Raw genomic sequence first — 9,590 nt, forward strand, 5'->3', positions numbered from 1 at the left:
AGATTCATAGTGAAACCTGGGCTGGGAAGGGGAGCAGGGGAAGCAGTCCCATTGATGCAACCCCTTGCAAACTGTTCCAAGCCCTGGCAGCTTGGGAATGCTGGGAAACATAGTCCTAAAAAGCCAGAAAAGTATGAATTTGGGCTCCTGTGGACCCACCACCATCAACTGCAATGACTAACCACCTGGGGTGGCAACACCCACCCACTACTCTCAACCCCATACATTTCTGATATTATATCAGTTACGTTGTAAAAAAAAAAGAAAAAAAATCATATATATACATTCTCAGAACTTCATAACATGGGGGAAGGAAAAGGGACGGAAAGGGATGTGCCGTTGGGTGAGGGGGGTGGAGACTGTGGAGGCCAGTTTATATGTGCCTCCTGCTGTAATTCATTAGGAAAGACATCACTGGGGGTATATTGGTATTTGCCTCCCCCTGCTGGAATCTGTGGGGAATGACACATTGGACTTAATTTGTTTGAAAGTACGTGGTGTGCAAACAGAAGTGCGATGCACCAAAATAACCTGAGTTAAAATTTTTAAATCACAGTAAAATAACAAGGATCAAACACCATGGCATGTACACATGTCCATTGGCACCACATCTTGTGCACCCACCCAGGCAACACCAGGGATGGCACCCACAGCTGGGCTGGGGGATTGGGCTGGGGCTGGGACTCAGGACCCACTTGGACTAAGAGCAGAGTATGACCCTGCACTGCTGTGTCCATGCTCCCTGGTCTCTATATCTGTCCTCATCACTGTTACCCTGCAGTTAGTGACTGTTTAATGAAGCTGATGTAAACAAAGCCGGACACCTGATAACTTGGCTAACCTATAACCTCTCTGCCCACTGCTTTTCCAACACCTTATTCATAGAATTAAGATAATAATCAAGGGTTTTTACGCAACACCCTGAGGCCTCCAAGCACTCGGAGCTTCAGCTGGCCTGGCATTGCCCCCTTTTCTCTGGGTGAGAGCCCAGCTGTGCTCACTGCCTATGTGGCGGGCCAGTAGGGGGCACTCCTGTGTTGAGCCGCCCACCTTCCTGTGCCCGCCCACCTTCCAGGCTCCGAGTGCCTCCCTTGGGGTGCCTCCCGTCCGGCCGACCCCTTCCCTGGAGCATACCCACTAGCCTGGGGCTCCCGCTGCCACCATCCAAGGCTCTGGACTCACTTCTGGCTCTGCGCACCTTGGAGAACGCAGGCCTGATCGTCCAATGGGTCCTAGACCCAATACCAGCACTTGGGGCACTTCCCAAGTCAGGGGCTTATTAGGAAGCCTCCCTTAGTCCACAGACCTAAGGGGCCTCCTCAGCATAATTTAGACCCACCCCTCAATACGTCTCCCACACCGGTCACAAGGAGAACTTTATTGATTACAGGGGGTAGGGCGGAAACAGGGTAAAAGGTAGAGCAGTGTCATAGAAATCTTACAGGAATATCAGAGGAATCCCACAGAGCAAACCAGGGTGGCTGAGGTAGCCGTTTAAACGCATCTGAGTTACTGAAGCTGAATATCTAATCGGATCTCGAGTAGCTTACTCACTCGCATCGTCCAGAGGTGGTTGGAGTTTCCTCTGGAGGCAGGGCACTCTTGGAGCATGCGGTGATGAGGAGAGAGCCAGGCTCAGATTCACCTGGATGACCGCATGGCTAATGGCTGCCTTCTTCTTGGACTGGGCCCTTAAATAACCTCTCTGACCTCAGCAGCCCGGTCCAATCGAAGCTGCCAATACTGGCTACAAACCGACCAATCTACAAAGCATCCCTGGCTACCTGGGCCCGCGCAGGGCCGGGTCTTTTCCCCCCCCTGCCCAGGTGACCAGAGCCTCGCCTCCCAGGCACCAGGCTTTTGTCATGCAGACAAGGTGGGAGATCCCCGCTCTGAGGGATTCAACAGCAGCCTCCCAGGCTGGTGGAGACAGATCTCTGCAGAGGGGCAAGCACGGTGGCATTTCTGCCACAGCCTACAACCTCAGTTCCTGGCCCTGACTTAGCCCACCTCTGTTGGCTTGTGCCCAGGCTCTGGCCCTCATGACCCAAGCCGCAGTTGCTCCCCCTGTGTCCTTGGCAGGGCATGACACCACAGTGCCCCGATGCTCCAGTGTGTGGCCTAAAATCCACGCCTACAACAACAGCCCACCCTTTGATCCAGCCCAACACCAAACACCCCTCACCAGCCCTAACTCCAAGGGAAACCCCCCAGGTCAGGGTCTCTATACTCATCTCCTGGGCTGTCCTGACTCCACCCATGGCCAGGTCTGGGGTGCTTCTTGCCCTGCTGCAGCCAGAGCCCGACTGCCCCATGCCCAGAGGCTGTGCGTCTCTGCCCAGCTCAGGCCCTGGCAGTGCCCCACTCCTCTCTGCCCAGGGCCCAGAGGTTCACGGTCCCACAGCACCAGCCCGGCCGGGGCAGCCCCTGGCTCTGCTCACCCAGGCAGCTCCCACCTGTGCCCCGGTGCCCCTGGCTCCCTGCAGCCTGCCTCCAGCTGCACGGCCACCTTGCACAGGAGCAGGGGGCCCTGGGACCAGGACACACGCAGCCCTCGGTATCCAGCTACTCGTCATGTACCAGCACAACAACCATCCAAATAAAGCCCGCTTTCACCAGGGAACAGACAAACAAATATCCCCTGGCATGATCTTCACAGTCAAAGCAAACAAGGCCCAGCACCAGGGCTGGATGTAGGGCTCCTCTTGGGAGAGGCAGACTGGATACAGCTGCTTCTTGGGGGTCTCAAGGTAGAGCTTTCCCCTCCCATGTGAAAAGGGTCAGTTCATGCTTTTCAAGAAGAAAGTGGCACAGCCTTGGTGAACTGAGACCTGGCGGAGACCTCCCGGGCTCTTGTGGACATGGGTCTGAAAAATAGAGACAAGAGTGATGCTGAGGGACTGGACCCCAAACTCACATGGCCCCTCTGTGCTCTCCCCCTGGCCATGGGGAGCAGAGGGGTCCCTCATGCTGTGCAGAGCCCAGGGCTGACCCTCCCCTGCTCTCCCCAGGGCCATGGGCAGGGCTGGCCCCGGCTCCCACAGCCCTGTGGGATGTGGCTGGAGCAGCTTTGGCTTTGTGCTGCACCTTGGCCCCTGCTCCCGGACCCTCCCTGCCACACTGGGATGGTGAAAGCACAAAGGGATGGCCCAGGGATCTGTGCTGCCTCACAGGAGATGGCAATTATGGAGGGACAGACAGACATCTGAGCCTTGGGCCTCCTCGGGAGCCTGCTCCTGGCTCTCTTGCTCCTGGGGACAGCAGGTAAGAACCAACCCCCTGCTCTGCTGGGGCAAGGGGTGGTACATCCGGGGTGTGGTGGCTGTGTTCAAACCCGGCGCAGGTGGGTGCCTCATGAACGCGCCTGGAGCAGAGAAATCCTGGCAGCCCCGTGTTTGCAGAGAATGGCCCAGCTCTGGGTGAGCATTGGGGGTGGGCATAAGTGGGGCATTTTGGCCATGCTGGTAACTACCGCAGCTCAAGCTGGTCACAGAGCAGCAGGCACCAGCCCCACACACTCAGATCCTCCCCGGCTAACACCCTGGGGCCGTGGTGTGCAGCCCAGGATGCGGCAGCCTGGCCAAACCAGGCAGATGAGCCTGGCACAGAGGAAGGGCATTGGCAGAAATGCCCAGAACGTTGTCCTGGCTCTGAGGAGAGAACGAGGTCCCCGTGAGGAAGGAGTGTGCGGGGTCTGGAGCAGCTGCACCACAGGACAACATCACAGACACAGCTCAGCATATTCGTGTGAAGTCAAGTCATCCCTCCAGTGCAGCAGGCTCCTGCCCCCAGCCCAGGGTCTGCCCTGCAGCACCAGGTCCCCGCAGTGGCTGGGCCAGTCCCGGTTCATGTTTCTCTCTGCCCAGCCCAGGCCTGCGGGGCCTCATGGATGCTTCCTCATCCCCCTGTGCAGAACCTGGGCTGCAGGTGACCACGGTACCCTCCTCCTGGGTCTGCCTGGCCTCAGTGACTCTGCTGCAGTCCTGGTTCACTGTCAGGGGACTGGTAGCCCTGTACTCCTGCAGGTGCAGTGGTATTCAGGGGAGCAGAAGGTGGCTTGGTATGACAGAGGCAGGAGCCAGGCCCAGCCCAGAGCCAGCCTGCTGTCAGAGAAAATGCTGAAGAGAGGAGACACCTCCCTATCGTTGGCCACGGTGACCCCATGGGACAAGGGCATATACAAGTGTGTCGTGTGGCACAGGGTACAGCAGCACCAGGGGGAAACCAGCCTGCTCCTGCTTGGTGAGGACTAGACTTGGGCTCTGGGAACAGCTGTGGTTGTGGCCGTATTGGGGCTGGATGTGAAAGCAGCACACACACATGGCGGTACAAGGTGGCAAGTGAGCGATGCATTTCAGATACCAGGGGTCTTTCTGCCATGGTCCTGTGCAGCCCTGTCTATGGGGAGGGCCCTTGGTCTCTACCCAGGAGCACTGGGAAGCCTCATGCAGGGGGCAGGTGTACTGGCATTGTGTGCTGGCTGCGGGCAGCGCTGTCCTCTCCCTTCCAACCCTGCCAGACTCCTGTGACATGGTCCCTGTGACCCCTGCTCCAGAGGTCTGTCAGTTAAGCATCAGCACTGACACAGGGGCCAAGGCCCACTGGCCTCAGTGGCTCAGTGCCAGCCTGACAGGGCAGGGGCACGTGCACACTCCCCGCCCCAGATCCTGCATGGTTCAGTGATTCTCTGCTTTCCAGTTAGCCCAATGATCTCCATCCCAAGACAACCAGCCATAGCCGACACCAAGACCTCCCTCCTGTGCCATGTGTGGGGGCTCTTCCCCAAGGATGTGGATGTTGCATGGTGGAGAGACAGGCAGGTTCTGAAGGGCTCCACTCGCTCCAGCCCCCAAAGGAACCAAACAGGACCTTCAACCTCACCCTGAACTACACCTTCACCCCCATCCTGAGTAATGCCGGCAGCATCTTCTCCTGCTGTGTCTACTATGAGGCTCTGGAGCAGTCGCTGCAGGAGGATGTCCCCCTGGTCATCCTAGGTGAGAACCCACACCAGGACCTGCCTGCTGCCCTGGCTCTGGATATGGGGGCAGTTCCCTCACCCCCTCCCTGAGGTAGCACAGAACTACTCCAGGTCAGTGTGCAGGCAGTGCTGAGCTGCAGACCAGCATGGTCTAGGGATGCATTAGCCAGCAGAAATGCTCCTTCCCTCCTGGAGGAGCTGCAGCACCAAGGAGCAGAAGGACACAGGCCTGGAGGGGCCTCCTGGGCTGCTACATCCAGGTCCCTGCATTCCTGGGATCTCCAGCATCCCAGAGCAAACCCTGGGCCATGACTAGGAGGACAGCAACTGAGGCACAACGGATGCCAGGCCATGAACCAGAGAAAACCAAAGGGGAGACGAGGCCCTGCCTGTGCCTTAACCCTCCAGCTGGAGGAAGGAGGTGATTGTAGGAGTTTCTCCCTTTTTTCCCTGAGTCCTTTTCCACCTGCAGCTCTTTCAGCCTCTCTCTTTGTCCTTAGGGCAAGTCAGACCCACTTGCAGAAAACCAGTGAGAAAACTTTTGTCTACACTGCATGCAATGATATAAAAGTTCATGGGGAACCAAAGAGGGGTGGTCTCTGGACCCTGTGCCCAGGCCCATGCTGGTCTCTGCCCCAGTGAGAAGGGCACGGAGATGTGCTATTTAGGAGCTATTGACAGGCATCACTTACAGTGCAGCCTGCCCGCACGGAGCCCCCAAAGTGCCCCTGGCACTGCCAGCTACAATCCAGCCCACCCAGCCCTGTCATCACAGATCTCCCTGCCTTTAAACCTGAACTGTGCTGGGTCTCTGCAAGCAGGGGACCAGGGAAGCTCAATCCCCTTCTCATGCACTGGACCTCACAGCTCTATTAGTCTCAGGGGAGTCACTACCTATAGTGCTGTGGGGCCAGGCTGCATCTCAGCTGGACACTGATGTCCTCAGCCCCAGGTACCTCTCCAGGGACTCCCATAGGGAAAAGAAAGCTCTCTGGCTTTGTGTGCTCCATGTCCCCTTGTCTGCCCCTTCCTTTTCAAGAGGAGAGTAGACAGTCACCTTGCTGGGGTCACCTGACCCCATTTATCATTCCTGCTTAGTGCAGAGGGCTGGACCCGATGACCATCTGAGGTCCCTTCTGGCATTACAATCTATGAATCTATGAATCTATGAATCGGATCTACCCTAGTTGTTCAGCTCCCTGGTGGTAAAGCCTGGTACACCCAGTAGCATGGTGCGGTGCCAGCCCGACCCAGTGGGATCATTCACAAATGCCCCACACTGGCTCCTGCCCAGTGTAGTAACTCTCCCCTTTCAGCTGCCCTGATGATCTCCATCCCAAGACAATCATGGCTAAAATGGAAATCAAAACTGAAACCTCCCTCCTGTGCCATGTTGGAGGGGGTGGGGGGAGTGGACGTGGGGTGGCTGAAAGATGGGTAGGTCCTGGAGGTCTCCACCAGCTCCAGCCCCCAGAGGAACCCGGACGGGACCTTCAACCTCATCTTGACCTGCACCTTCACCCCCACATGCAGCGACATGGGGAGCATCTTCTGCCATGTCCGCCATGCTGCTCTGGAACAGCCGCTGCAGGAGGACATCCCCTTGGTCTTCCTAAGTGAGAACCTGCACCAGGACCTTCCTGCTGCCACAGGGATCTCCAGCATCCCAAAGCAAACCCTGGCCCACCTTTGGGAGGGCAGCAGCTGGGGCCTTGTGCCACAGCTGAGCCCTGCCTGGTTTTCTACCCTGAGTGCTGAGCACATATGTGCATTAAACCAGCACCCTGATCAGAGCCATCCTGGGGATCACAATTGTAGCAAGAGACATGGCTGCCACAATCATTTCCTGCTGTATAAACAGGAGCAAAGGTAGATTAGGAAGATGCTGTTGGGCTCCAGGGTCACAAAGGAAGGGGATGGGCCATAGAGGCTGCAGGGGAATTGATACCCAAGGATTCATAGATTCATAGATTCGTAGATGTTAGGGTCGGAAGGGACCTCAATAGATCATCGAGTCCGACCCCTGCATAAGCAGGAAAGAGTGCTGGGTCTAGATGACCCCAGCTAGATACTCATCTAACCTCCTCTTGAAGACCCCCAGGGTAGGGGAGAGCACCACCTCCCTTGGGAGCCCGTTCCAGACCTTGGCCACTCGAACTGTGAAGAAGCTCTTCTTAATGTCCAGTCTAAATCTGCTCTCTGCTAGCTTGTGGCCATTATTTCTTGTAACCCCTGGGGGCGCTTTGGTGAATAAAAACTCACCAATTCCCTTCTGTGCCCCCGTGATGAACTTATAGGCAGCCACAATGTCGCCTCTCAACCTTCTCTTGTGGAGGCTGAAAAGGTCCAGTTTCTCTAGTCTCTCCTCGTAGGGCTTGGTCTGCAGGCCCTTGACCATACGAGTTGCCCTTCTCTGGACCCTCTCCAGGTTATCTGCATCCCTCTTGAAGTGCGGCGCCCAGAATTGCACGCAGTACTCCAACTGCAGTCTGACCAGTGCCCGATAGAGGGGAAGTATCACCTCCTTGGACCTATTTGTCATGCATCTGCTGATGCACGATAAAGTGCCATTGGTTTTTCTGATGGCTTCGTCACACTGCCGGCTCATGTTCATCTTGGAGTCCACTAGGACTCCAAGATCCCTTTCTGCTTCCGTGCCACCCAGCAGGTCATTTCCTAGGCTGTAGGTGTGCTGGACATTTTTCCTCCCTAGGTGCAGCACTTTGCATTTCTCCTTGTTGAACTGCATCCTGTTGTTTTCTGCCCACTTGTCCAACCTGCCCAGGTCTGCCTGCAGCTGTTCCCTGCCCTCCGGAGTGTCCACTTCTCCCCATAGCTTTGTGTCATCTGCAAACTTGGACAGAGTACATTTGACTCCCTCGTCCAAGTCGCTGATGAAGACATTAAAGAGTATCGGTCCAAGGACCGAGCCCTGCGGGACCCCACTGCCCACACCCTTCCAGGTCGAGACCGACCCATCCACCACGACTCTCTGGGTGCGACCCTCTAGCCAATTCAACACCCACCGGACTGTGTAGTCATCCACATCACAGCCTCTTAACTTGTTCACCAGTATGGGGTGGGATACCGTATCGAAGGCCTTCCTGAAGTCTAAGTATATGACATCCACCCCTCCTCCTGTGTCCAGGCGTTTCGTAACCTGGTCATAGAAAGAGACTAGATTGGTCAGGCACGATCTGCCTGCCACGAACCCATGCTGGTTTCCCCTCAGCATAATTTGCCCTGCTGGGCTCTCACAAATGTGAGCCTTGATAATTTTTTCAAAGACTTTACCAAGGATGGAGGTGAGACTGACCAGCCTATAGTTGCCCGGGTCCTCCTTCCTCCCCTTTTTGAAAATGGGGACCACGTTAGCTCTTTTCCAGTCCTCCGGGACTTGGCCCGTGCACCACGAGCGTTCAAATATTCCCGCCAGTGGCTCTGCAATGACGTCGGCCAGTGCCTTCAGCACCCTCGGATGGAGCTCATCCAGGCCTGCCGACTTAAAGGCATCCAGTTCTTCCAAGTGACTCTGCACCACCTCAGGGTCTACGCATGGCAGTCTGGCGCCTTGCTGCTGCCTCTCTACAACCCCAGTGAGAGACTTGTCGTGCCCCTCGCTTAGGAACACTGAGGCAAAGAACTCGTTGAGGAGTTCAGCCTTGTCCCCCCTATCTGTCACCAATTGTTTCTGCCCATTTAGCAGGGGTCCTATTCCTCCCTGGGCCTCCCTTTTACTCCCTATATATCTAAAGAACAATTTCTTGTTGTCTTTTACTTGGTTTGCCATCCTCAGCTCCATGGTTGCTTTGGCCCGCCTAACTGCCTCCCTACAAGCACGAGCAGAGGAGGTATATTCATCTTTAGTGATCTCACCCTGTTTCCACTTTTTATGTGCTCCCCTTTTGGCCCTTAGGCTGCCCTGGATTTCTCTGGTCAGCCATGGAAGCCTCCTGGCCCCTTTCCCTTTTTTGCCTCGCTCGGGGATCGTCTTGCTTTGTGCCCAAAGGATCGTTTCCTTTAGGCACAGCCACCCTTCTTGGGCTCCCATCCCTTCAAAACTCCTACTCTGCAGTGCTTCCTTGACTAATCGCCTGAGTTCAATGAGATCAGCTTTCCTAAAGTCTAGCACTTTCACCCTACTAGTTACCTTACCCACTCGCCGTCTTATGTTGAATTCTATCATAAGGTGATCACTGTCTCCCAAATGGCTACCGATCTGGAGGTCCCCTACCTTGTCATCTCCCGTTGCCAATACCAGATTCAGTATGGCATTCCCCCTAGTGGGACCGCGTACCTCCTGTGTCAGGTGGAGGTCCTGTACACAGGTTAGAAACCTGCGTGAGCGATGGGACCTTGCTGTCTGCGTCTCCCAGCAGATGTCCAGGTAGTTTAGGTAATGTCTGGGTAGTTTAGGTACCCACCCATATTTTGCCCACTCTTGCCCTGAGCCCTCCAAGCACTTGAGGCTTCAGCCGTCCTGGCGTTGGCCCATTTTCCTCTGGCAAAGCCCCCACCTGTGCTCTCTGCCTAGGACCTCAGCTCCTGGCCCTTTCCCAAGCCAGCCTCTCTTGTCTTGTGCCCAGGCCTTGGCCCTCATGGCCTCAGC

Source organism: Alligator mississippiensis, chromosome 4, assembly GCF_030867095.1.
Source record: "Alligator mississippiensis isolate rAllMis1 chromosome 4, rAllMis1, whole genome shotgun sequence".
Classification (NCBI taxonomy): domain Eukaryota; kingdom Metazoa; phylum Chordata; order Crocodylia; family Alligatoridae; genus Alligator; species Alligator mississippiensis.